Source organism: Callospermophilus lateralis, chromosome 7, assembly GCF_048772815.1.
Source record: "Callospermophilus lateralis isolate mCalLat2 chromosome 7, mCalLat2.hap1, whole genome shotgun sequence".
Lineage (NCBI taxonomy): Eukaryota > Metazoa > Chordata > Mammalia > Rodentia > Sciuridae > Callospermophilus > Callospermophilus lateralis.
Genome location: NC_135311.1, coordinates 129,234,845 through 129,258,077, shown reverse-complemented (window position 1 = coordinate 129,258,077; position 23,233 = coordinate 129,234,845). Strand labels below are relative to the sequence as shown.

Genomic DNA, 23,233 nt, shown 5'->3' with positions numbered 1-23,233 from the left:
CCTGGCCAAGGTCACACAGCGAGGACAAGGCACAGGCTGACCCCATCTGCATCCGTCAGATTCAAAACCCACGCTCTCTCCTCTCCTCCAGGAATGAGCAGGGACGTGCCACTCCAGGAATGAGCACTAATGTGTGACGGTGACCTTGGCCGACAGCGGGGAGGCCAGCTGAGGGGACAACAAGGGACCGGGACAGGAGCGCTGGGCCTGGGGAGGGGGACCAGGGCTGTGGGGACTGGAGGTGTCTCACGCTCAGATCTGGACACCCTCCCAAGGCTCCTGAGGGGAAGGCCTGGTCCCCAGCAGGGCAGAGCCCGAGGCGGCCTTGGGGAAGTGGCCGGGTCACCTCTGCAGGGGATGGTCCTTGGGAGTCATGATTTGGGTGGACTCCAGGAAGTGGGGAAACCGCAGAAGGTGGGGCCTCGCGCCTCGTGGGAGGAAGTAGGTCATGGGGGCGTGTCCTGGAGCCTTCTCTGCCCCCCCCCTCAGGCCACCAGGAGGTGAGCAGCGTGGCCTGCCACACGCCCCTTGCCTGACGCGCGGACTCTCCACAGATCTGAGACCTCGGAAGCCCTGAGCCAAGATAGACCTTTCCTCCTCTGTTTTTCTCAGGTATTTTGTCACAGCAACGGACAGCTGACTGCCACACCTGCCAAAGGAAGGAGGTGCGGGGGGCAGGAACTTGCGTGGTGCTGTTGCTGACCAGGGCCATGCTCCCATTGGCTGGGAACTCTGGGGACAGGAAACGGTGAGTCCCTACCAGAAGGGAGGAGGCAGGCTCTGAATACCAGGAGACTATCATTGGTGGTCAAGATGGCCACCATTTACTGAGCATGACCCGGATGACAGGTATACAGGTGGGCTAAGCCACTGGCTTCCAGGGCCCGCAGCTTAGCACCTTGGACAGCAGCTCTCACAAGGAGGGTGCAGGCAAGGCATTGTGGGTAATAAGCTTGCCCTGGGAATTCCAGATCCTTACTTCACAGATATCAACTGAGGCCCAGAGAGGGGAAGCGACTTGCCCAAAGACACACAGCTGGTCAGTTACTATCAGTCCTGGGCCCTCGCTGCTAACTCTTGGTTCAGGGCTCCCCAGGGTGGACCTTCTGGTCCCATCTCCAAGTCTTCCTTCACATCCCTGTCTTGCTCAGACCCTCCCTGTGGCCTGGAAGCCTTGGGACAGAATGAGTGAGACTCAGGGCTCTGCACAGAGTTTGAAAGACCAAGGTTCAGGTCCCACGTCTGCCGCCACGTCACCTGGGGCAAGTCATTTTCCCCCTCTGTGTGGCATCAGGGGTTGTAGACCCTCCCTGCCAGGTGTGTGTGGGGGTCGGGGTGTGGCTCAGTGGTACAGTGCTTACCCAGCATGCACCAGGCGCTGGGCTGGATCCCCAGCACCTCAGACAGAAAAAATGATGCAGAGATGATGCACAGGAAGGCCAGCAGCGCCCAGTAGGCCCTGAGGAGGGGCAGCTGAAGTCCCGCAATGGAAGGGGGCGCCTTCCTCACCTCTGCATCGCCCCTGCCACCCTGCCCCGGGCACAGCACACTGTCTCAAACTGACTGGGCATGGCAGCAGGAGAGAGCCCAGAGAGGGAGAGAAACCGGCCCCAGGTTGCACAGGGAGCATCAAAGGGAAATGAAAAGGCCACCCAGGAGCTCCGCCTGGACACGCCTGCTGTGTGTGGCCTCCCAGGGGACTGTGGGGGGCACTGATGCCAAATGGGAATCTTCAGCCAAAACCTGCAGACCCCAGGATGCTCTCAGCAGGGGCAGGAAGCAGGACAGGAGCTAGTGGGGGTCCGTCCTATGGGGCAAAGTGGCAGCAGGAGCAGCTGGTGCCAGGAAAGCCGGAGGTGCCCACCTGCAGAGCATCCGGCTGGGCTGCAGTGAATCCTGAGGTGGGGCTGCTCCCCCACCACAGCCTCTTGGTGTCGGAGAAGCTGCGGGTGCAGCTGCCTCCCTTCTTCCCTCCTCCAGAACAAGGGAATCCTCAGATGCAGGATGGGATCTGAGGCCTGGGTACCGGGTGGCACTAGAGGGTTTGGGAGTTACTGAAAAAGCTAAGGGCATCCCCAGGCCAGCCAGGAGCCATCCTGAGGTGGGAAGGTCTGGAGAGGAAGACAAGGAAGGATCCCTTTTAGTGAGGCCCACAATATGCCAGGCCTGGTTTGTTTGCTTGACTTTACAGACTTGTGCTCGCAGAAACATCTTAACCCCCATCTCACAGATGAGACAACTGAGGTTCAGAGGGGTTCACGAATCCCTGAAGGTCACACAGGCAGTGGCAGAACTAAGATGGGAGCCTGATCTATCTGACTCCGAGGCTGAGCTCCAGAAGGCTCTATGGAGCAGACCGTGCGGGTACGGGGTGGCGGGGCGGTCTCCCATTCCCGCGTCCTGAGAAGACGTTTGGAGGGTCAGTGGATCTGGCCTGGCATTATGGGGACATGAGTGGATTGGGGTTTTCCCAGGAATCAGTCAAGACAGCCCAGACCCTCCTGAAGGTCCCCAGTACTCACCACACGCTCCGGCCAGGGGAGAAGGACTTGTCCACCCTGAAACACAGCAAGCGGGGCAGCTGTGAGGGGCCGTCCCTGTCACCAGCCTTGTCCTGCACACCGGGCCCAACTTATGCCACCCCGCCCACCGCGACCAAAAGAGGTTGTGCTTCTGAGACTGTCCCTGCTTTCACCATCTCCCTTGGGCCCTTTAGGGACATGGGTAGGTGTGGGGGCTACAGAGTGAGGAAAAGAGGCAGGGGCAGCTAAGGCAGTCCTGGGACAGGAAGGTGACCAGGACAGGTTGGAGGCCAGCTAGGGTGTGGGGGAGGGGCTGGGCCAGCTTAGAGCATCTCGGAGGGCTCAGAACCGGCCTGGGCACCTCGACCCGCCCAGGCAGGAAGATGGCCACGCCTGCTCCAGGCCCACTGCGGCCTCCGTCCCTCTGCTGATTTTAACAACCTTATGCTGTTACACTGACCTTCAGTGACTCACCGACCTTTCTTCCTCATCTCTACCCAGGGGCAATGCGTGAGGACCTCGCTCCCCTCCCCTCCTCCGACACACACCCCTAGTTCAGGGGCACCCAAGGCTCTGTGTTCCCAAGCCCTGTGGGTCCAGCCGCCAGGAGAGTGTGTCTCCCAGACTCTTGTCCCCATTCCTTCTAAGGGCACCTTGGGCTTGGGGGGATGGGGCTGGAGGGACCGCCCTCCTGACCAGCTGGGGGCCCAGGGGCTGGGCAGCTGTTGGGACAACAAACAACTCTTGCCTTCTACCCTGAGGCAAGAAGGGAATGGAAAGGGAGCCCCAAACAGGACTCCTTCAGCTAGGGGGTGTCTTCTGGGGACGCAGGATTGGGGGCTCCAGGGGGCAGATAATGTGGAGAGTGAACTGTGCTGGGGGGGTGAGGCCACAGAGGCCAGGACTCATCCAGGGTCACTCATACCCCCTGGGTTGTCCCTCTGCGTCTGCTGACCAGGAAGCTTGGAGGCCCAACCCAGCCTCCCCTCTCCACCTGAGAGCGAGGTCCGGGAGAGGGAGCGCACAGCCCCATGCTCAGCCGGGGCCCAGCTACCAGGGTGGGGAGGCACTTGACTCAATCCCACAGCCAGAGGGCCAGCTGGGTCCCAATGGCATTCATGCAGGGGCCCAAAGTACTCCACACCAGGAGCCAGGGCTGGAGAAGGTCACACAGCCCCTGGGCTGGCTGGGGAGGGTCTCCGGGCCCAGTCTGTGGAGCCGTCTTCCTTCCAATTTGCTAACTTTCTGCCGGAGGCAAGCACTCCCCCATCCCACCTCTGCACCCCACTGAGGTGAGCCCTCAGAGTCAGGAGGAGTAGTGACCCCAAGGTGGCCTAGCTGCCACTCGACTCCCTGGCAGTCCTCCAGGCCCAGGCGGCAAGCAGCCCTGGGGAAAGGGGGTGTCCCAGGACCAGGGGGCTGAGACGGGGTGCACAGGTGCGCGGGGTGGGCCGGCTGTAGATGGCTTCTGGGTGCCCCGCAGCTGGAGGCAGAGTGGGAGCCCCCGCTGGCGTCGCCCTGGCTGACGGCCACCCCACAGACCTGTGCATGCACCCAGACGTGCGAGCGCACACGCACACACCCAGGCTGAGCCTGGGTCCCCACCCGTCCCACTGGCACCCTGCGCTCGGAGGCCGCCTCGACACTCGCGTCCCACTGTGCGCGCGGACTCGCACCGGAACACGCGCGCAAACACCCGCGCTCACCAACACAGCGAGCCGTGCACGCACCCGGCGCCCCGCACACGCGAGCACACGCTCAGCCCCTGGACGCGCGGCCCGCAGCGCACGGCCCCGCGCACCTACCCGCCGTAGGCGCCGAAGGTGAAGCTGCGCTTGCGGCCGCTCATGGTGCCGCCGCCGCCGCCGCCGCCGCCCGCCCGCCCCTCCGCGCCGGTCACCTTGGCAACGGCGCCCCGCCCCGCGCAGCCCCGGGCCGTCCGCGCCCCCGCCGCCGCGGTCCAGCTGCCCGGCCGCGGGCGCAGAAAGGGCCGCTTGTTGGCGCCGCCCTCGGCCGCCGGCGGGGTGCGCGGGGCTTTCCGAGACGGTGGCCGCCACCCCTCGCCACCGGCTGCGGGCCCTCTTGGGTCCCCTCTGGAGGCCACCGCGCTCTGTGGGCGGGCCGGACCCCGTCATTCGGAGGGGACAGTCACAGCGGGCCCAGCAAGAACTCGGTATCCAGCGTGAAAAGTGGTCTGCCCCGTGGGCAGATGCCGCGAATTTCTCATCTGTCACATGGGCCTGATCCGCCTGCCTCCTAGGGTCCTTGCTGTGAGGTGCTGAGTTTAGGCACCGACAGTGACACACAGCCAAGGCCGATCAGTGCCAGCTGCGAGTGCCACACCGGGTCTGGGACCGCTGTTCAGGTCTAGGAATCAGCGAAGGAGGGAAAGGAAATAGCCCTTCTCTTGCCCACCTCATCTCCTCCTTAAGAATCCCCGGACCAGGCCCTGGTGACGAGTAGGAGCAGAGGGGAACACTGCAGACGCCCCACTTCTCTTGAAAATTCTTCCAGCCCAGGTCCCTCATCCAACCTTGGGAAGCAGAACTGAGCTGGGTCCTGAAACCCCGCGTGCATTTGTGCATTCATTCAACAAACACAAGAGCTGTGCTCCCATCCAAGTGGAGATGGGTCAGCTGACACGGGGACAGTAGTCCTGCCCTCAGGACTTACCAACCCCACAGCAAAAGCTCTCCCTTAGAGGGCGGTCCCTAGGTCCTTGGGGGTTTCCATGGGGCTTTCTGTTTAAAGAACCTGTAGGGAAGGGCAGTGGGGGATGAGGGAGGAAGAGTGAGCGGGTCCCAGGGGCAGGGCCTGGGCCTGGTTAGCACCATCTTCCCCTGGGAAATGACAGTTGTGGGGACAGGGCTCCATAGTCTTCCTCACCCGGGCAGGGGCAGGCAGCTCTGCCAGTCCCCCCCCTTTCAGATAAGAAGAAACCCAGACCTGGGGATCTGCCGCAGCCCCCTCCTGCTCCCGCCATGACCGGTGCACTCTGGGGAGCTAAGGAGCCCCAAAGAGCCCTCTCCGGGGTTCCTCACCTCTAGACCCACCGGCCTCAGCTTTCAGCCTTCAGAGAGGCATCTGGCTTCCCCTTGTCAGGGTGCTCTGGAGCCAGGGCTGGGCCAGGCTGCAGACTGGGGGTGGGGCAGAACCCTGCAGTGGGAAGCCCCCTGGGCACAGGGCAGTCAGGTGGCCTCCTGAGAGGCTCTGGGAGCCCCAGGTTCACCTGAGGCTGAGGAAGTCCCTCCTTTTTTCCTTCCCAAGTGGAAGCTGCAGAGGCTTCCAGAGAGGGGCTGGGTGGGGTGCAAGAGGATCCAGAGCCAGGCCTGGGTCCTGGGGGTGCACACAGTGCTAGGCCTGGGGCCCAAGCCTCCAGTCCCATGTGGGCTGCTGCAACCCCTTGCACATGGCCACAGCCTCTCCAGGCTCGCTTCAGAGCGAGTGACTCCTGAGTGGACTCTACAGGCCCAGCTGGCAGGGAGGCCAAGGAGCCCCAACATGCCAAGCTTCCCAGCCAGGCCTGGCCCCTGGGAGGCCCCACTGGTGCTGGGACAGTGGGCCCTTGAGAGGGGCCAAGGGGGCCGCAGGGTTCCCACGAGGACAAAGAGCCCAGTGTGGACTCCAGCCTCTGGGTTCTGGCCAGCACAGCTGCCTCCTTGGCAAGGGTGGGGGTGGGGTGGTTAATGGGGGTCACGTTCCCTCAGCCAGAGATGCACAAGACACTTCCTGGCCAACTCCTGGCCCCTCCGATGGCAGCAGAATTTAAATGTGCCTCCTCAACCTGCAAGACCCCTCCAAGAATCCACCCTCCTCCTCACAGCACATGAGCCCCGAGACTAAAAGCCAAGGATGAGGGAGAGAGGTGGGCGCTATCTCCTCATCCTAATGAACCCTCCCATGTTCAAATCCCAGTGCTCCCACTTGTCAGCTGTGTGACCTAGGAAAGTTACTTAATCTTTCTGTGCCTCAGTTTCTTCATCTGCAAAGTAGGTTCGATGATGAAAATACCTGCTTCTAAGGGTTTTGCCAAGTATTAAATTGATTATGAATCATAAAGCACTGAGAATCGTATCTGGCATGTGCTGGTTAAGACATTTGCCGCAGCATCATTTGTGTCGGGCTTAACTTATGAAATTGCCATTTCTGTAAGGCTAGCAGAGGTTTATTAATAAAAATTCCAAAACAAACTTAATGGCCATCCAGAGGCAACTCGATAAATAAATTAATTCCATTTACACCGGACAGAATCCTGCAGATGATGGAAAGAATTGGACAGGTCTATGTGCGTGCAAGTGGAGCAACCTCCAAGACAGATAAACAGGCTTGTGCACCACAGGGACACACAGGCACAGGGGCTGCTTAATAAGGGACCCGCCCTGGGGCGGACTGTGGTGCTTCCTGGCTTTGTGACCACAAACACATTATTTAACACCCACCGACTGGGATGTTTGCAGACTGGCACTGGGAAGTCCTTGCCATCGCTGGGGGTGAGGCGCAGCCCCCTTCTGCCTTGACCCTCCCCCTCACCTAGAAAAGAGCCGGCTGCCCTCCGGGGTCCCCGCCTTCCTCTAGAAGTTAGCTCCCCTTCTCCGCCTCCTGGATTTGTTCGGGTTGTTGAGCCACGTGCCCCGCTGTGTGAGGACGAGGGGGGCGGAGGGGTGCAGGGCTGCAGAGCTCCCTTCTGAAGTTCACCCCACCTTGAACTCCGACTTCCACCCACTTGCCTCCAGCTCCCCCTTCCCAGCTCTTGGCAGCTGAAAGGCAAGGGCAGAGGGAGGGGCAGCCAGGGGAGGTTGTGAGGCCTGGGCTCCAGAGGGATTGGCAGGGCCAACTCTCGCCAGGGTCCCCAAGCACTTCCTCCCCTGCCGAGTCATTCTCATTCAGAATATCTGCCTGGGCCAGAGAGGGCAGCCCTGGGCTCCCTGCGCTGGTCCAGATCGCTCCTGTGTGGCTCTGCCTTCATCAGGGTTCCTCCGGGCCTGTTTGCTCCTCTCTTAACCGCCCACCCTCTCTGTGCCGCCTTAAAGAGAACGGAAGCCAGTGCCACCCTGGGAGAACTCCGCCAGCTCCCGAAGCTTCATTATCCTTCCTTAGCCTTGGCCTTTCCAGCCAAGCCACACCCACCAATCCCGGGACTGCAAACCCTGAACTCCTGGAGAAGTGTATGTGGGGGGGTCCCCACAGGCACTAGGGAGGAGGGAGGAGTCGGTGTGGCTTGGCTCACACCCGTCCCCAAGCAGCCTGCTGCCCCAGCCATTCCCTGCTGTGGCAATGAGATCTGTACCCCACTCAGTGGTTTCTGAGATCCCTGCCTATTTAGGGACCAGGATAATCTGGCAGGTCAGAATGACCACAGTAAATGTCCACACTCAGAACCCCACCCCTGAGGCTGTATCTCTGGTCTCCACACAAACTGTGTGCCTCAGGTCCTTTCTCCTTCCTTCCATCATCCAGCAAATACATATTGAACACTTGCTGTGTGCCCGGCATTTTCTCTTGCTCAGAGAATGAGAAGACTGACAAAGTCTCTGGTGGACCCGTGTGCACAGCTGCATGAAAACTTTCCAGGGTCACAGATGCCCTTGGCCCTGGTACCATGCATATGCATGGGGACATCTACCTTGTTCCTGGAAACCGCAGTAAAATCAAAGGTATGTGCATATGCTCACATGAATGTCAGCCCCCAGGCTGCAAACTCACATGCACACACATGTGCAAAGGTCTAATGGAGCTATGCCCACAGGTCCCAAGTCTGGATGACCAGGGCTGAGTTTGCACACGCACATGAGCACACACTGAGGACCACAGATCCTTACTGAGATCATATTATTTTCATACAAGAGGACGCAGCGCATACATTTACTCACATCACACACACACAGAGCACCCAGCTAATGACTGTGAGGAAATGAAGCAGGAGATGGCTGGGATGTAGCTCAGTAAAGCGCTTGCCCAGCATGCATGAAGCCCTGGGTCCCATCCCCAACACTACGATGGCAATAACAGAAGGAAGGAAGGAAGGGAGGGAGGGAGGGAGGGAGGGAAACAAAGTAGGAGAGGATGGCTCTTCGTGGATCCGAGGGGTATACAGACACCATATCCCCAAGGAGAGCAAAGGGGAGGCCAAGGCCACCCTCACATGGCACAGCCTGGCCTCTAGCCAGCCTCCCTCTGCTGCCTTCCTGATAGGACATGGCCCTTCCCGTCCTTTTTTAGGGGCAGGTGGGCAAAGCAGGGAGGGACAAGGCTGGGCTTGATATCCAGAGTTCCACCCAGGGCAGCCGGCTTGACTGAGCCCTGGACAGGGGTCACGAGTCGTGGCTATGGCCCCCAGTTCCATCGGCCATTTGCTATGTTTCCTAGTAAAACCTGCTTCCCACTTCTGGTCTCTGCTGGTCATCTGCAAGATGAGGGCATGGGACAGTCCCTTAACATACCAGTCAGCCAGCCAGCTTGGGACTCTGTGAGCCCTTCGCCATCCATAAAACCCTGGCCCTGGGCTGTGGCTGTGACTCAGTGGCAGAGCACTTGCTTAGCATGTGTGAGGCCCTGGCTTTGATCCCCAGAACCACATAAATTTTTAAAAAATAAATAAAGGTACTGTGTCCATCTACAACCAAAACAATATTTATTAAAAACAAAAACAACAACAACAACAACAAAAACACCCTGTTCTTGGCAGTGACTCTCAATTCGGGGGTGGATTCTGCCCCCTAAAGGACATTACAGGAATATATGAAGGTGGTTTTGGTCCTCAGCAACTACTTGGGGTCACCACTGTCATTCAGAGGGTGGAAATGAGCAAGCTATGCCAGGGACAGTCTGGCTTGAGGAAGACTTGTGTATCCATGGCCCTTCATGTGGGTTAACAGCCTGGGTAAATCATTCTAGAACTTAGCTCATGGTTCGCATGAGTATTTTTCTGTTGTGGCTCTAATCCATAATAAAATTTTCAGAGATACCAGTACTTGAGCTGTTCTGAACTAGAGGTCAGGTACGGTGGGTGAGTTCACGCTCCTGAACGGAAACGTGTGTTTTGACAATAGGTAAAAGCGTTTGTTTTTCATTTTTCTATCCTTTGAAGTAGCCATGCCACAGCATCCATCTAGGCGAGAAGGCGGCTTTTTGCCTTTTTTATGGGAGTATATCGTTGGTTTTTGAAGTTAGGTGGGTGGGTAGGCTTATTACAAAAGAATATTATTTCAGGAAAATAAAGAATGTTTTTCAAAACAGTCTCACACGAGCCTAGAGTCCGCCGCGGTCCCTGGCGCCCTCCACTGGCCAAAACAGGAACTGCAGGCTAGAGCCGGACGAGCTCCAGGACCAGGGACAGCGCCCTGGGGTTGCACCCCTAGACTCTCTCCCTGAAGAGTGGGGACCGGGAGCCGCCCCGCGTCTCGGCCGCAAGCTCCCTCCCGACCCCCGCTCCCTCACCCCTCCCCTCGCGCGGAGGCGGCCCCCAAGCCCGCACCAACCGCCGCGCCTCTCCCAGCCCACAATGGCACACCTGCGAGCCACAATGGCGGCACCTGTGCCACCGCCCACGGCGTTCCCTCCGCTCCCTCTCCCACCCGCCCTTAGCTCCCCGGTGCACGGATCACAGAACCTCATCCACGCCCTGGGTCCTCACAACAGCCCGATGAGGCAGGTCAGAGAGTTGTCTGTCTGCCAGGCCTGATGGGGAAACCAGGGCTGGCAAACTGCAGCCCCCGCTCTTGAGCTGCTCCTGGACACCTCGGTCCCCGTCGCGCACATCCCAGTCCACCACCAACAGCCGACTACTAGCTTCCGACGCCCTGTGCCCAGCACGTCCCCCATGAAAATTAGGTCCAACCATCTTCCTCATTTCACAGATGAGGGAACAGAGGTTCCCAGGGGTTCCCCAAAGGTTGGTGGAAATAGCAGTGGCTGTAAAGACCTCCGAAGCTCTCACTCTGCTCTGAGTCACTCTCAGGGACACTGCTGTCCAGAAGAAAGTGTCAGACACCCACATGGCCCTGCTCCGGCTGCTCTGCCCTGGTATCTGCAGAGGTCAGAAGGCCTCCCTGACTTCAGGGCTGGGGTGGGGTGGGGTGGGACCTCCACACCCCTCACAGAGATGCGCTACTCCCCACCCTCCCAAGGCACCTTCCTGAGACGCAGAGTGGGAGAAGCAAAGTGGGACGGACACTTGCTGCTCGGCCAAAGCCCTGCCCTCCAGGAACTAGGGTGCCGAAGGCATAATCCTACAGGCTGGTCCCGAGGCCTGGACACCGCAGGGCGGGGTGGGCAGGGGGAGGGGCACAGGAACAGGCATATCAAGGGTGGGGCTCGGTGCCCACAGTGGAAGATGGGGAACATCGGCTCTAGCTGGTGGCTGGGGGTGAGTGCTGACAGAGGGGAGCTCACACGGAGCAGCACTGTGCCTCGCGCCCACAGAGGCCTGCGTCATGGTGGGTATTAAAGCTGTGGCCAGCAGGGTCTTCTCCATGTGCACAGAGCTCAGGAACCCCTGCTGCATCATGCCCCCACCCCCGCCATTTCTCCCCAGGGTAAACCAGGTGCACCTGGACAAGCAGGAGAGGCAGAGAAAGAGGTCACAAATGCTGGATTGAGGATGAGAGAAGGGAGGGGCAGCCATTGCTGGTGGGCGTCTGGGGATTCCCTGCCCTGTGGCCTCACCTCTGAGCCTCTGCCCGCCGTCAGTCCCAGGGCCTCATCATAAGCCCTCCACCAGTGCCCTAGGTGGGCTGTCTGAAGCCCAGCTCCACCTGGCTCACAGTGTGCTTGCGGGCAGATCCCTACTCCTCTTGGGCCCCGGTTTCCTTCTCTCCTTCCTGAGGGCTCTCCAAGGGCCCTTCTTGCTCTGATTTTCTTGCCCGGTGTGGGCACAGCAGGTGGGGAGCCTCTCAGGAAGGGGCAGGGTGCACCTCAAACTCCCATCCCTGGGACTCAGCAGCCGGGGCTGGGATGGGGAAGAGGATGAAGGGGAGGTTTGGAGAGGTTCCCGCTGACCCTGGCCTCTCCCAGCCCCCGCTGTCTGTGCGAACTCCCGGCTCCGAAACCAGAGAAATCCTCTGCATCAGAGCTGGAGAGGAGCCCACGGAGATCAGCTGGTCCAACCTCCTCATTTTACAGATAATAATTATTATGATTATGCCTGATGGTAGCAATTCACAAAGGGCTTTTCTGGGTTGTACCAGAGCCCAGGGGGCTGGCAGGACTCCTCTCTTAGATGCTATTCTCCCTTCCCCCATTCTGTGGCTGAGAAAACTGAGGTCCAGAGAGGTGGGGCAATGGGCCTGGGGGCACACAGCTGACATCGATACTGGACTCCAAACCCACATCTCTTCCCCTGAGCCACAGCACCGCCCCGGGCCCAGTGTGATGTGGCTCTGGGGCTCCACCTCACCTCAGAGTGCTGCTGGTTCTGAGGTCTGGGGGGGGCAGGGCAGGTATCAGGAGAGGTTCTGGGATGCCCAGTGATGCCCACCTTCCTCCCTGTCGTGGGAACACCCCCTCCTCCATGCTGGCAGTGACAGATTGATGGGCAGAACTGAAGGAAAGATCCCCAGATTTCCTGGGGCAGCCTTGTCCCCATGGCCACAGCCCTACCCGGAACTGCTTCCACCCCCTAGGCCCTTCCCCTCCTCATCTCATTCCACACTGGTGCAGGGAAGTGGTTAAAATTGAACCCAACAGCCTTAATTCAGAACTCAGCCCCAGTCTCTCACCAGCTGGGTGACCCTGGACAGGCTATTAACCTCTCTGAGCTTCTCATGGTTGCTAATAACAGTTGCTCTGGGGAGTAAATGGGATGGGTCCACACATAGTGCCCGCCACAGGCCCGGCGCACACTAGTGCTCGGTTAACACCCCATCTGGGCTCTAGCGCCGCTTCTCCCCGCACCAGAATCCTCCCGGGATTCCTGAGCACACAGGGCAGGGAGCAGAGCCCCTTCAGAGGCCTCCTCTCCAGCCAAGGAGGGCTGCAGGCCTGGAGACTGGGACAGGAGGGGACTCTGTCCTAGGGGCTCCGCCCAGCCCTGTCTCTGGGGGCCGGAAGCCCTGGAGAGGGGAGCCCTGAAGATTGGCCTGTGCACCTGGGCAAACTCTCACCTCCAGCAGACGCAGGTGTGAACAGGGCAAGGCTCAAACCGCCTACCCAGAGTCTAGCGAAGTGGCCTCCTGAGCCCGCCACCTGGGCTGGCATGAGGGTCTGCGGCAGTCTTTGGGGTATGTGGCCTCTTTCTGGACCTCCAAGGCCAGGGAAGAGGTGGCAGTGTGCTGCTGGCCCACGGCAGCCAGGTGGCACCCCCCAGCACCTGGCATTGCTGAGAGATGAGAGCTGCCCCCGCAGGGCCAGCCCCGAGCTCCAGGGCAGAGAGAAATCCCCAGGTCACCTGCAACCCGGCTCAGGAGTGGAGCCTGGAGAGGGCTGTCCTCTGAGCTGAGTCGGCCTCTCTCCCTCCCACACTCGGGCCCAGGGCTCAAGGGCCACCTCCACTTTTCCCTCTGCTTCCTCCAGCAACCTGGCCACAGACGCACGTGGCTCATGTGGCCTGGAGGAGGTCACGGCCTCTCAAGTGCTCAGGTGTCTGGTCCCCACCCACTGTCCCTCCTGCATTCTGCCAGCAGTCCCAAATTCTCAGGGGAGCCCCAGGAACAGTTAGCAAGAAACATCTTGATTTCCCCAGAGATGCAACGCACCCAAGGATCGCGCAACACAACCACCAGCTCAGCTCACTGGAGTCACTACAAGAGCAATCCTCCACCCCTGGCACAGAGGTCAGGAGGCCACGGAGACTGGGCCATTGCCCCCCGCTAGAGGGGCAGGGCCAGGGAGGAGCGCGAGGTCCTGACTTCCTGTGTAGACGATAGGCCCGGGTCTTCGCTCGGAGCAACTTGTTCCCTGGTGGGTCCTCTTACCTGCACCACAGATGGAAGATGCTGGAGCCCTCTCCCTTGCACACTCGGGAGAGGAGGCCCAGGGAGATGGGCGATGTGGCCTTATTTGCCCAACAGGGGTCGGGCCCAGGACTGAGCAGGTTGATTCCTCATTCCTGGCTAGTGGGCCTGACAGGTACCCATGGTCCCCCTGCAGAGACCCTCTGAGGGGTGGCTTACTGACTCCTGGGGAAATGCCAACTACTCCGCCCAGTATTCAAGGCCTGGACACACACACCTTTCACTAAAACCAAACCAGAGCTGGTCACACCACCAGGAATGCTTTCATGTCTCTCCATGAAACGCACAGTCCTACCAATGACCACATACCATTTATTGAACACCTACTATGTACCAGTGACTCCTCGGGGGGGTAAATTACCCCACTGCCAACCACCTTGGAAATGTGAAGTCATGGAAAAAATTCTCATTTCCCCAAAACACTGATGAAAAGACTTATTTTTTTTTCTTGATGTAAATAAATTTTTGAAGTTTTTTAAAAAAGATTTTTCTCCAGATTTTCCTGGTGTTTGGCCTTCTGTACACTCCTATGTTTTTCTCGGAGTGCAGCTCTGGGTTTTTTTAAAGAAGTTCCTAAGTCGTTATGTCTGACTTCACAAACAACACTCCCAGATAGGCAGGCAAATAAGAGCTCGTCAGCCCTCCATCCCCCATCTGTGGTGAGGGTTATGAGGCTCAAGACAGCAGGTCACTTGTCCAAAGTCACACGGCAAAAACTGCATTTGTTTTCTTTTTTTTTTTTTTTTTTTTTTTTGAGACAGAATCCAAACTCATGGGCTCAAGTGATCCTCCCATCGCAGCCTCCCAAGTAGCTGGGACTACAGGTGTGCACCACCATGCCTGATTTGGACTTGGATTCCTGATGTCTCCTAGCCCATGTCCTTTAAGACTGGACCAAAACCCCACAATGAGTTGGGTACTGACTGATCTTGGGTACTGACCTATGTTAGTCTTTTTTTTTTTTTTGGTATTGGGGATTGAATTCAGGGGCGCTACCCACTGAGCCACATCCCCAGGCCTTTTTATATTTTATTTAGAGACAGGGTCTTGCAAAGTTGCTTAGGGCCTTGCTAAGTTGCTGAAACTGGCTTTAAACGCATGATCCTCCTGCCTTGGCCTCCAGAGTCGCTGGGATTACAGGCCTGTGCCACCATGCCCAGCTCCAAATAATCTTTTTAAACCTTAAAAAAAAAGAAAAAAGAAAACCCCATCCTGTAGGTACCATGATCCCTATTTTACAGACAAAAGAAACAGAGGCTCAGGGAGAGGAGCAACTTGCCCAAGTTGTACAGTTCATCAGCGGTCAAGTTAAAAAGAACTCAGTTCTGCTTCCTCCCAAATGGGACCCAAGAAAGGATGGCCTCGTGTTGGCAGCATGGGCCTCTCTTCATCTGCGACGTGGCACAGTGACACATACCACGCAGGCTATGATAGGGACCAATGAAGGTCACTTTTAGCTCCGGTATCCCCAGTGCCCGTCACAGTCTCTGGGAAATACTACATGCTCATTAAATGCATAGTGAAGTGTGCAGGCGACGCCCCCAGCATGGCCAGCACACTACAGGCAGATAGATCTTATATTGCTTCCTTTCTTCCTGGAGGCTGGTTATCCCAGTGGGACCCCTGTTTTGGGGTGTCCCCCAGCCACTTCTTTCCTCCTCTCTGAGTCATGCTTACAAATGCCAGTCTTTAGCCCTAAAAATAGAGCACATTTTGAAGGATAAAAATACCCACAGATGTAAACTACAACTGCAGGCCCTGGCCTGGGGTTCCCCTCTTCCCGGGGTTCACTCTAGGGGCCTTTCCTGGAAGTCCCAGGCCTGGCAGCCCTGCCTGACCTAGCGGGGACCGAGAGTTTCCAGTCTGCAGGAAGTCCTCAGCCATGTCCCATGCGGCGCCGCTGCTCACCTGAGCCAAAATTCCTTTCCGTTTTGGCTCAGGGCTGACACCTCACACCTCTGACTTGCCTCCCTCCCCAGCTGGACCAAGCTGCCTCCCAGAGCTGGAGCTGGGCCCAGAGAGGGAAAATGATTTGCTCAGGCCACACAGCCAATAAGTCAGGGCCAGGCTTGGACCGAGACTCAGCACTCTGGCCAGTCTAGGGTGAGGGCCCAAGTGAGCGTGGAGGGGCCCAGAGTCCCTCACCATCCCCGCCTGGCAGCAGCTCTGCTGTGTGACAGGTGAGTAGATCCCCCATTCACACCAGCCGGTCCCCAACCTTGCTGGGAGGGTAGAACGGAAGCCAGGACGTGGTCAGGTGGCTGCAAAGGAAAGGAACCCCAGGGCTGCATGGAGCCTGGGGGCTGGGGGTGTCCTGTCTTGGGAGGGACCCCTGCACTGGCCTCTTCATGGACAGGCGGTAGGGAGGGCAGGAGAGCAGGGGCTATTGAGGGAGAATCACCCTCAGGGCAGCCAAGCTGGATTCACATAAAGCACAACAGAGGATGGAGGTGAGGCTCTGCTGGGGTGTTCAGAGGGGCCCTGCCACCTCCGGGGCCATGAGGTATTCACATCCCACACGCAGGAAGCTGACGTAATGCACGCATGTGTGCACCCATGGTGGCCTGGGTGTGGGTGGGTGCAGGAGCATGTCTGCCAGGTTCATTTTTTAGGGCGTGGGGCTTCCTCATGTTCTTCCTGCGTGTGCATATATCATGCCTGCGCAGTGGGGGAGGCCAAAGAAGCGAGAGCCACGGCCGTGAGGGCTCCCAGGGCCCTCTTCCTCTTGCTGACAACCACCCCGGCCGCGTGCACACGGGCTGGCGTCTCTGGAGGGCGCGTCTCTGGTGTGCAAGGGGTCGGGCAGGTGGCGGGGGTCTTGGCCCGGGTGTGTCTGTGTGTCCCTGTGTCTGGGTCTCGGGGTATTTGTGAGTCACACCGTGTTTGCGTCTGTGTCCGTCTGTGCGGGTCTCCGGCTGTCGTGTGCAGCTTGTGTGGCTGCTCAGCCACCTCTGACAGCCAGGACAAAGGCTCCGCAGACAGGCAGGTGGCGAGGAAGACAGAGGTCCCCCCAGCTCAGGATCTTGACAGCTGGTCAGGGGCAGGAGGTGGCGGGCAGAGTCTCAGGGCTCCCTCACTCCACGCCTGCAGGGGCCTCTGAGTCTGGGGTAAGAGACCTTTAGGCCAGAAGGAGACCTGTAGCTCTCTAGAGGAGAATCCTCCTGAGCCCTGGGTGAAGGGTGGTGCCTCCTGAGACCCCTGCCAGGCAGGGACTTGGCCAGGAGGGAAGGAAAAGGGCTTTGCCCAGAAGGCAGTGATCTGGGAAGGGCCCAGGGTGGGACTTCATCATGGCTATGGGAGGGGACAGCAAAACAAGCACAGCTTCCAGACCTTCCGCCCAAGCCAGTCCATCTCCCCACCTCCTTCCAGAGGCACCCGCCCCCCAGAAAGCAAAGGGGAACAGGTCACTGTGACCATTCCAGCCATCAGAGACCCTTCTCCACCCTGTGGCTGTGGAGATCCACCTTTGGAACAGGAGTCAGAGAACTGTAACTGTAAGGGCAGCAGGTGACTCAGTGAACTCAGCCTCTCTGAGCCTCGGTTTCTCACCTGTGCAATGGAGACCTTGGCCCACACCTTGAAATGCTGCTGTGGATAGGGAAGGTGCCGGCTGCCACCTGAGGACTGATCCTAAACCTGGAATCCTTTCCAAGGCACACCCACCCCTTGCCAAAACCTTCGCTGCTGAGGGCCTCTGAGACAGGCTGAGGTCGTGAAAGGGGAAAGGGGAGACCTAGGGGCCCGCGGGCCTGGCCACCACCTCCTCACTGTGCCCGTCTAGGCACCAGATCGGGGATACCTTTGGCCAAAGTTCTTGCTCATTAACTGGGAAACTCGAGGCCACCTCTGCCCCCAGTTTCCTCTACCAAATACCCTCAGGAAGGAAGGGTCACCGCCCTCTGGACCCCTGAGCGTGGGCCCCAGCCTCCCTTGGGAAAGAATTTGTACCCTTCACCTCCCTTCCTCTTGTCTTCCTCGCCTGCTGGCCACCTGGCCTGCTGGCCACCAGGGGTCTGACCCTCTGACTTTGACAGGGAGGAGAAGGAAGCCCAGGGACCGGTGCCAAAGTGCCACGGGAAAGGTGGGTGTCCTTCTTGAACCCACCCAGGTCTGTGCTATGACCCCAACAAAGACTCAGTGGTCAAGCACTCGCTGGGGCCAGAAATTCTGGGGGTGGGGCCGGGGGTCAATGACATCCTGAGCTTTGGAGTGGGTGTTTGGGGTGAATGAGTTTGTTGTATGCGAGGTTTCCTCCTCAAGCCCCAGCGTCCCGCGGATGGCATTAAAGCGCCTGCAGGGCACGGGGACCGCCCTGTGATTTCCCACTGAGTCCTCAGATTCTGCTGAGCCTGGGAGGCGACGAGGGGGCGCCCGACTGCGTGACGCGTGTGCCCGGCTCGCGGAGGGTCAGACAGGGGGCGGGGAAAATGCGCTCTCTCCCTGGGGGGTGCAAGGACATCCCGGCCCTCTGGGCTCCGGGTCGTTGGACCTGAGGACCCCCACTTGCCTCCACTGAGGGCGGAGCGCCTTCCCCAGAGGGGACTCCCCGGCCCGGGTCCTCCCCAGGGAGGGAGGAAACGCGCCCGATTTTCCGCAGACCCTCCTCGAAACCCAGGGCGCCCCCGCCGCAGGGAGAGAGGAAGGCAGGACCCCCGGCCACCAGGGCGCAACCCGAGCCCCAGCCGCGGCCCGCGGGCTCTGCCCAGGCCTCTCGCGGCCGCTGTCAAACCCGGCGGCGCCCTCCCCGCGCCCCTCGGGGACCGGGTCCCCACCCTCTTGCCCCCTCCGGTCCAGCCCGCCGCGCAGGGTCCCGGCGCCGGCCGAGGGGAGCTCGGGCTACCTCCGTCCCCTTCCCCTTCCCGGGGCTGCGGCCGGCGCGGCGCACTCACCGCGGGCCTGGGCCGGGGGCGTCCTGGCTCGGCACTCCGGTGCCCGCGGCAGCCGCTGCAGCTCTGCCCGGACGCGGTCGGCGCTCGCCGCCGCCGCCGCAGTTCGGGGAGGGGGACGTCACGTGACCGCGGAGCGCTCCTTCCCCGGCGCCGCTCCCCCCTCACTGCGGAGCCCGAGCCGCGGGCGCGAGAGCGGCGGGAAGGCCCCCACCCTGCCGCGCGCTCCTGGCCGCAGCTCGCGGAGGTGGGCGCTGGGCGCCCCCATCTTACAGGTGGGGAAACTGAGGGCCAGACAGCGGTAGGACTCAGCTAGGCAGCGGCGGGGCCTGGGTGCTCTGGCCAGCAGCCTGTGCTTCAAGGGGACGTGGACAACTTCTGGGGCAAGTGGGGGCGATCCGAGAGGCAGGGGACACGCCTAAGCCCCACGCCTGCTGGGGAGGGTGAGAGGAAGAGACGCGCTGGGTTGGCCGGCCGAGGCTCGCGGCCCGCACGGCCTCGGATCCGCGCGCCTGCTGCGTGTCCTGGCAGAGGCTGCGCACTGACCTGGCCAGCCGGTCCGCGGCTCCAGACCTTCTCCCGGGCGCGCCTCCGCCCCAGCCTAACCCGGTAACGCGCGCGCGGAGCCTCGCAGAGTGAGCTCTGTTGAGGTGGAGGGGAGGCAGCCGGGGGGAGGTGGCCGCAGCACAAGGTGTGAACCCAAGCAGGAAAGGGCTGCAGAGACCATCCCAGACTGACCTCCGAGGACAAGAGACCCAGCCCAAGGTCACCGGGCAAGTGAGCAGCAACGCAGACACTTGAGCCAGGCCACTCACCGACTCTTCTCTTTGAAGGCCAACAGAGCCAGGGGTTCTGAGCCCACCGACACACACCTCTTCTTTCCTCCACTGAGCTCCCCTCCAAGGCGGAAGCCCAGAGGAAGCCAGGAAACACAGCAGCCTCTAAGGCTACAGCTGTGGGGGACACCGGGTAAAAGGGTGTGGCTGGTACCCCTAAGAACACAATCAACTCACAGACCACTCATTTGAGGGGAATCGCTGCAATCTCTGGCCCTTACCCCATTTTTCTAATAACTGGGGAAATAGGCTGTAAGAGGGGAGACAGACCTCCCCCTTATCAACTATTTCTTATTAGCAGCCAAGCTGACCAGGCCTCCAAGGTCACAAAGCCCAGGAAAGGGAAAGGACACAAGACATGTATTCAGTATATTTATTGAGCATCAGTGGACTAGCCAGAAGTGACTGCCAGTCCCACCTCCCACTCTGTTTTCCCAGCCACAGGGACTGCATTTCATTAAGAAAAAGATCCCAGGTCTTCAGCAATCCTTAGTCAGCTTCTGCAGGATCTGAGACATGCAGGCCCAAGTTCAGTCCCACAGGAGGCAGGGACCAGGGCCATGGTACCTAGCCAAGACTCTCACCCCAAAGGAGAAGAGTTTAGAGGAAGGCAAAGTAGCCTTGTCCCACCTCTCCACAAGCAGGAAAAGCTGACAGGGATCAAGCACTCACTCCTTCCAGTCTGAATTTCTTGGGGGAAGTGCCACAGCTATAGATGAAAAAGCTCCAGCCCAAGGTGCCTCTAACTTCTAGGAAAACAGGAGTGGCCTGTGGATGTGTCACCTGTTCAGTGTTCTGGGGCCTGACTCCTGGATTTGCAATACAACTTTGCAATGTTGTTGGTGCTGCCAACCCCGGATGGCATTTTGAGTGGTGCTGGTGGAACAAAGCAAGTTGTTAAGAGCAAGAGGAAGATGCCAAGGCTCTGGAGAGACTCCTGGAGTGTCACCTGCTCACCGTGGGCCCACCCCACCCCTAGAGGCCTTTCAATTCCTGCCTAGGAATGTACAAGGACTATACAGTTGGGTCAAAGCTGAAGAAAGAAGGGAGAAATCGAATGTTGGCCAGTGCCTTCTGGGGATGATGGGTAAGGGACTTGGTGTAGCGACTGCCCCAGACACAACGCTGTGCGGAGCACTGGTCCAGGAGATGAAATAAATGCTACTTGGGAAATGACAACAGAATGCCTAGAGATCTTCAATGGCATCATGCACTGGCTGGTCACCTGTCTCATAAGTCAGGCTTCAGGATTCTCTTAAGAACCACGTCTCCACCCATCTTTTTTGGGGGGCACAGTGAGCCGGCTGATCTTTGCATTCATTTCCAAGCTCAACCACAATGCCCCTTCCTCCTCTGTAACTCCTTTCCCAAAATAGGGCTCTTCTCCCAAGTTGAGACAGAGACCACGAGCTCCTGAAGTCTCCCAAGGAAGGGAGGCCTGTTGATGGCCCACTGCAGGTCACTGAGCGGAGCCAGAGGTGCCCCACTTGGGCGAGAGGGAGGGGCAGGCTGAGGCAGTGGCAGTGAGTTCAGCCTTTCATGGTCCCTTATCCATGCAGGGTTTGAACCAGTAGATTTGAGGGTCCCCAGGGGCCATAGAGCCTATTAGCATGGGGGGACGCAGCGTGCTGATGCTGAGTAGACCCAGGAACGCAGCTCCGCTGTGCGGAGCCTATTCTTTTTATAATGGAAGAACTGTTCAATCACAGCATTTTCCTCTTTACAAGAAACCTCAACAAGAGCCTTATCATCGCCTGTGTGTCCTGGGGAGCACCATTCCAAGACTGCCAGGGCCCCCGGGGAGGAGGCAACACGTGTCATAGGGGGCTGGGAATGGAGCCTGGCATGGAGCCTGGCTACTGAAGGGAAGATTGGACAAAGGCCTCGGAGCTTTGCTTTCTGTCCTATTTCAATCCAAACCACTCAGGGCTGAGCGCTCACGCACGGCTGCCTGCGGGCACAAGCCTCCTCTTTCTACAACACTCAACACGCTGCAGCCCAGGCCCCACCCTTGCCCTCCCGACTGCTGAGAAATGGAAGCTGGCTCCAGACCTCGGACATCTGAGTCGGCTGGAGAATGGACACAGTTCGTGACACAGTGGTGAACTCCACATGTCAACAGGGCTGTCGGGATGGAGAACCCTACCATGGGAACAAGGCCCTTGGAAATGACTCTCCCTCTCTGCCAGCCATGCCCAGAGGTCAGAGGGGAGAAAAGCTGGGCATGGGCCGTACACTGGAACCCACAGGAGCAAACGCACATCAGCGAGCCCTCCAGGTGTACTGAGAGGCCTTGGGGGGCCTAGGCAGGAAGTGCAGGTGGTGGTGATGGGGTGCTTATCCGATTGTGCCTGAGAAAATACCTCCCTCCAGAGGCAGGCAAGATGGTGAGTGGGAGTCAGCACCAGGCGCGTCTCCGGCAAGGACTTAGCCTGTCTGGAAAGGAGATCACCTCGCTGGTGCTTGATCAGTAAGAGGCAGAGAGGCTGCGACCCTGGGGGGCCCACCCTTGGGAGTTGGGGTTTGGGGTCACAAGCACGAAAACACCAAGATGCCCCACCCCCATTTAAAACACAAGTCAAAAAAGTAGAGATCCTAGGAAGCTCCCCCAGGGTTTTTCTAGTGGACCCTGTGGGTTCACTCATCCCCCCCACCCAGAACAAACCATGTGACAGAGGGGCGGGGGCTGAGGGCAGGAAGTGAGATGGAGTCCAGCGCAACTATGTTAACTCATTTTTGGGGAAGGACAGTTTTGGATGCAGATAAAATCCAGTCCAGCCCCAAACCTAAACAGCTCCGTCCACCTTCAATATTCTATCCCAACGAGCACCACAGGGGCCTCCCACCAAGAGAAGCAGGGACGCACCGCAGGCAGCTGAGCAGAGGCCACAGAAGCTCCAGAGGTGACTGGCAGCCTGATAAGCCAAGCCTCAGAGGCCACCCTGCCTGGAGCTTCCTGAGGGACAGGAGTATGGGAAGGGGATCTGGAGCGATGGAGGACCCACAGTTCCTCCCATGGAGCTTGCACTTGACTTCTGCACATCCCCACTCCCTTGCAGAGAGGAGGGAGGCTCCAAGGGGAACAGACTTGTCCAGGATCATAAAAGGAGCTGGTTGCTAGCAGCAGCTTGGGGTTTCCTTGGTTACAAAACAAAGTCACGCTGGGGGCAGACACAATTGTGAGTGGCCAAAGTACCAGGGGCAGTGATCCAATCCAGCCAGGGGCTGCTGAGGCCTATGGCTTCCTATAGCCCAGGGCCCTCCTGGCTTAGCAGCACTATGAAGCCACTCTGCAGCTCTTTCAGGGCTGGTGCCCCAACCCCACACAGCAGCAAGGTCACTCCACAGGCCCTGGCCTACAAAGTCTTAGCCCTTAAAAGCAGGATTTTCCCCCTTTTTTGAGGCAGATGATGTCCTTTGTTTGGGATTAACACGGTATTTATGCTGGACAAGCTCTTAGGGGAATTCGGACAGCCTCCTGTGCCAGTGTGGTGTGAGGAAGGCCAAGGAGCCATCCAGGTTGTGGGGTGGAGTGCCTGCAGGAGCAGTCACCTAGGCAGGAACCTTGGTTTCACCTCCATTGCATAGCAATGACATAGCAAAGACTTGGTCCAGGTCCCAATTCTAAAAGCAGACCTATGTCACCTCAAGTTCATACAATGCCTGGCAATCTCTTCTTTCCTAAAATTTAGTGGCGCTCAAAAGAGGAACTTAGGAAGTATGTGGCATGATTGGCATTGTGCACACCAACCTGACAGAACTGGTTCTGAGGTGTGCTTGTTGGGGGAGGGGAAGCACATAGGAATGACCTGTTCAGAGTCCTCTGCTCCTGGACAGTGTGACTCACTAAGCCACATCTCAACAGTGAAAATCTCAAAGACAGGAAGTAGCGTCTGGCAGGTCCCTGGCCTGGTCTTCTGCATTGCTTCTTGCTGCCTGAGGCTAGAGGCATCTGCTCCTGATTTCTTGTAACAAAAAAAAAAACTGAAGCTGCCCGCAGAGAAAGCTCTCTCACAAAAGGCATAAATCTTCAACAAACA

The 23,233-nt window shown here is 58.8% G+C and overlaps 1 protein-coding gene across 1 annotated transcript in view; it reads right to left on the bottom strand.

Moving 5' to 3' along the window:
• Positions 1 to 18,436, bottom strand: part of Rap1gap (RAP1 GTPase activating protein) — a 58,786-nt gene extending 40,350 nt beyond the window's left edge. Inside the window, 2 exon segments of the mRNA XM_077109971.1 lie at positions 2,523 to 2,558; positions 18,361 to 18,436. The gene's annotated coding sequence lies outside the window, so the exon portion shown is untranslated.
• Between the last annotated feature and the right edge of the window lie 4,797 nt (positions 18,437 to 23,233).